Source organism: Chrysochloris asiatica, unplaced genomic scaffold, assembly GCF_000296735.1.
Source record: "Chrysochloris asiatica unplaced genomic scaffold, ChrAsi1.0 scaffold00267, whole genome shotgun sequence".
Lineage (NCBI taxonomy): Eukaryota > Metazoa > Chordata > Mammalia > Afrosoricida > Chrysochloridae > Chrysochloris > Chrysochloris asiatica.
In genome coordinates this window covers 638,797-643,749 of record NW_006408785.1, presented here as the reverse complement: position 1 = coordinate 643,749, position 4,953 = coordinate 638,797, and positions in this window count along the sequence as shown.

Here is a 4,953-nt window from a genome sequence, read left to right as displayed (position 1 = left end):
ATTGATGGACTCAGGTGTGGCAGCGGTAGTGAGGTTGGCCCAGGATCGGACATTGTTTCGTTCTGCTGTGCATGGGGTCGCTATCAGTCAGTTCCAACTCGATGGCACCTGACAACAACAGCAACAAATAATCACTGTGAGTTGGAACTGACTCGGCTGCACTTAAAAACAACAAAACTACAATAGGAATCCTGGTGTTAATGCACTCGACTGCACAGTCAGTTTGAACTGCAAAGTCAGCGGTTCAACCTCACCAGCTGCTTCTTGGAAACTCTATACAGGGTCGCTATGGGTCGGGACCGACTTGATGAGACTTAACAACAACAACAAACTATAATAAGGAGTCCTGTTGTGGTGCTGTATGATAATGTGCTTGACCTCAAGGTTAGTTTGAGCCACAAGGACTGTAATACAAACTCATCAGCCACTCCTTGAAACCCTATACAGGGTTGCTAAAAGTCGGAACCAACTCAGTGACACGTAACAATAACAACAACTACAATTAAAAAATCGTAATAGAGTTTAGACTGATGTATGCACTCTGTCAAGTCCACCAGTATATGCTCTACCAAAGGATAGTACAGAATTTGAAAACTGTGACACTCCAGTAGCTTCCAAGGTACATTCTTCATTAGACTTTCCGAGGGCCCCAAACACCTGCGTTTTTACCAAAACCAAGTCAAACTCACTGCTATGGAGTCCATTCCGACTCGCAGTGATCCTGTATTGGATCCTATAAAGGCTGTAAGTCCTTATGACAGTGGAAAGCCTCCTCTTTATCCTGTGGATCATCTGGTGCATTTGGACTGTCAACCTTGAGGCTAGCAATCCAGTGCTTATCCTACAGTGTTACTAGGGATAATTTTGAATTTTTAGCAAGGCCCAGATAATTTTGGGATTTGAGTGAAGTGTGGTTTTTTGAAGCAGTTTTAACCTTCATTAAGTGTCAAGATTAAATGTATAGTAAAATTAATGTAATTGAACAAAAATAATTTATTTACACAAAGTTTTTTAATAGCTCTTGAAATTCTTCTTTGCCAGTGAATGCCATTCTATTCCTGTTCAGTTTGTCATTCCTTGCACAGTGAACCATGTGATTGTCAGAGTCAAAACAGTCAACACCTGTCCATTTCAACACACTAATGCCTAGGATATGTATCTTTATGTGTGGCTCAGTTGGATAAGCACTGCACTAGTAACTGCCATATGCAAAGTTGGCAGTTCAAAACCCACCAACCACTCTCAGAAACCATGTACAGTGTTGCTAAAACTCGGAACCAACTTGATGGCATACAACAACAGCACCCGTTTTTATAGATCCATACTTATTCCACATTCTGATTATTAATCGGTTTTTACTGCTGCTTCTTTTCATTTTGAGTTGTGCCCCATCAGCAAAATGAAGGTTCCAAAAGCCTTGCTCCATTCACAGCATTAATGTCAACTGTACTTTGAAGGGCCAGCTCTTTCTTGAACAGCTTTTAAGTGTCTTACAAACCTGTAAGAATCTATTTCAGGTGGTGTTTTGATACTATTCATAAGTTTTTCAGTAGCCAGCCATTCAGAAGTGGTCTGCCTGTTCTTATTCCTAGTCTGTCTTACTCTTGGAAGCTCTGCTGAAACATGTCCACCATGGGTGACACTGCTGGCATTTAAAACACTGGTAACATGGTTTTCAGCATCACAGTAACACACAAGGCACCGTAATATGACAAACTGACAGATGAGTAATGGATCTTCATTCTTTGACTCCTTTAAATAGATTTTCAAAAGTTTAAATTGGAGCTGGATTTTCTCAGTTGTGCAAATTAAAAAATGCTTTTAGTTTCATGGTTGATTATTAATTTATTTGGGTATATATTTCTAGGTTTAAAATAAATTTTCTTGGAACTTTGAAGATTTTTTTTCTGCTTTTGCTATCCATTTGATGGATACATTTCTACTATACATTATTCATCTTGATAAATCAAAAACAAGACTACAGTGTTCCGGGAGATATCACAGACAAACAAAGCAGAGAACAAGCCTAACTTGGTGAAGCTAACATTTTAGGATGGAGAGGTTGACACTAAGTAAGATGAAATAAAACATGCAATAGGTTAGAGAGTGATGCTATGATGAAAATGAAACATAAAGGTGTGTAAGGAATCTCAGGTTAGAGTGAGAGGGTGAAATTTCTTTTTCAATAAACATGAAATCAACCATTTTAAAATGGATTGTTGTTGTTAAGTGCCGCCAAGTGGATTCTGACTCATGGCGACCCTGTATAGCGTTTCCAAGGAATCGCTGGTGGGTTTACCCTGTAGTGACACACCAGGAATGGATCGGTGGTATTAATGCATTCCCTTTGGATGTATATGATCTGGATGGTCCAATCCTCAAAAAGAATATCTTTTTTTGGTAAAGTGGAGGTCAGTGAAAAGGAGGGAAACCCTCATTGAGGTGGATTGAGATAGCAGCCACAACACTAGGCTTAGACATATCAACGATAATGAAGATGGCCCAGAACTGGGCAACGTTTTATTCTGTTGGATTCATGGTTGACATGAATTGGAGCTGACATAACAGCAACTAACAGCAACCAATGCATTCACAATGTTGTGCACCTACCAGCTCAATATAATTCCAAAGTAGATTTATCACCCCAAAAGGAAACTCCAGTCTAAATAGTTACTCACTGTTCCTCAACTTGCAAGCATCAGTATGCTTTCTGTCTCTATGGATTTACCTAGTCTGAATATTTCTTATAAATGGGATCATACAATACGTGACATTTTGTTTCTGGCTGTTTTCACATAGTGTAAGATTTTAAACATCCATATAATGTTGTTGTTGTTAAGTGCCATCGAGTCGGTTCTGACCCATAGCGACCCTTTTTAGGGTTTCTGAAGCTGTAAATCTTTACAGGAAGCAGAAAGCCTCATCTTTCTCCCATGGGGTGGCTGGTAGTTTCGAATTGCTGACCTTAAGGTTAGCATCCAGATTCGTAACCACTATGCTACCAGAGCATATAAAAACATCCTTTCTTAAAAACAAAAAACAAAACCTGAGGTAAGTTCACATAACATACAGTTAACCACTTCAGAGTTTAATAGTCAGTAGCATTTAGTGCATTCACAATGTCCAGCTACCATCTCTGTCACTTACAATGGTTTCATCATCCCAGAAGAACATCCTGAATCCATTAAGTAATCACTCCCTATTTCCCATGCCCGGCATGCACTGGCATCCTTGAATCTGCTTCCTTTCAAATGAATACATGGAAAAAAGACACAGAAAAGGAAGAAAGCAACTTTATTTATTTATTTATTTTCCTTTAAACAACATGATTTGTTGATGAATTTGAGTTGATGAGATAAAGAGAGGCGGCAAGAGCGACTTTGGTGTTTTGGTTTGAATATTTGAAAATAAGTTTTATTTTATGACAAGGGGAATGTTATAAAAGAAGTGCATTTGGGAAGGAGGTCAGGAGTTTAGTTTGGGACATGTGTTGTTGGAGAAGCCTGGTAGACCTTCAAGTGGAAAGGTAAAGCAGAGAGATACCCTTGCCTAGAGTTAATGAGAAAAGTCTAGAATGAAGGAAAAACTGAAAGCTGTCAGTAGTAGATAATATTTAAAGTTATAAAACTATATGTAGTCTTGTCAGTATAACTAGAGAGTTTCAAGATCCTAACCTTATGGTATTTTGAGCAAAGGAATTATCAGAAGAGGTCTGAGAAGGAATATCCAGTGAGCACAGAAGAAAACTCATTTAGTTGTTTGGCTTTCAGAATATTTGAGATTAAATTGAGCCTAGAGCCCAGTGGTGGTTTAGTGACAAAATTTTTGCTTCTCATGTGGAAAAGCATGGATGGATTCATAGCAATTAGTTCTATTGTACATGGGATCGCCATGAGTTGGGAGTCAACTCAGTGCAAGCTAGCAGCAATGAAGATAAGTGGAATATTTCAAGAAAGAGTGATCGTCTGTCTATGTGAATGTTACTAACAGTGAAGTTCGAGATGGACTGTGAGTTGACTGTTGGACTTAGCAATGTGAAGTCAGTGGTGACATTGAGCAGAACAGCTCTAGTAGAGCACAGAACTCAGACTGGAATTAATTTAAGGAAGAGTGGGAAGAGAAACATGTGCTAGTTTAAGGAGGACTTTGAGTCCAGAAAGAATTAGTTTTTTAAAGCACAGATGTAGCATATTAATGGGAATACCCCACTGAGCAAATCTGCTGTACAAGACCTCTTTAAAGTGTTGAAGTGCAGGGATGTCATTTTGAGGACTACGGTGTGCCTGATGCAAGCCATGATATTTTCAGTCACCTCATATCCATGTGAAAGTTGGATAGTGAATATTGAAAGTGCTATGGACTGCCAAAAGAACCAATAGATAGATCTGTGTTGGAAGAAGTACAGCTAGAGTGCTCCTTGGAAGCCAGAATGGCCAAACTTCGTCTTTCATACTTCAGACATGTTGTCAGGAGGGACCAGTCACTGGAGAAGGATATCATGTCTGGTAAAGTGGAGGTTTGGAGGAAGAGTGGAGGACCTCCAGGGAGATGAATTGGCACAGTGGTAGCATCAATGGGCTCAAACGTAGCAATGATTTTGAGTTTGGCCCAGAACTGGGCAGTGTTTCATTCTGTTTTGTCCTCTTTTGCTCACCTCTTTGTGCTTTTAGCATTAGCTATGTAAATGAAGAGAAAAGTCCTAGAGAAGGATATCATTCCTAATACATTGAAGGGTCATCAAAAAAGAGGAAGATCCTCAATTTGTATAGTGGCAGCAGCAGTAGTTTCAAGAGTTTCAATTGTGAGGATGACGCAGGACTGGCAGTATTTTGTTCTGCTCTGCATAGGGTTGCTATGAGTTGTTAGTAACTCGATGGCATCTAACAGCAACAACATACAAATGAATGGTGGTTTTCATTTGTTCAACAAAGTTCAGCTGTTTTGTCATTAAAA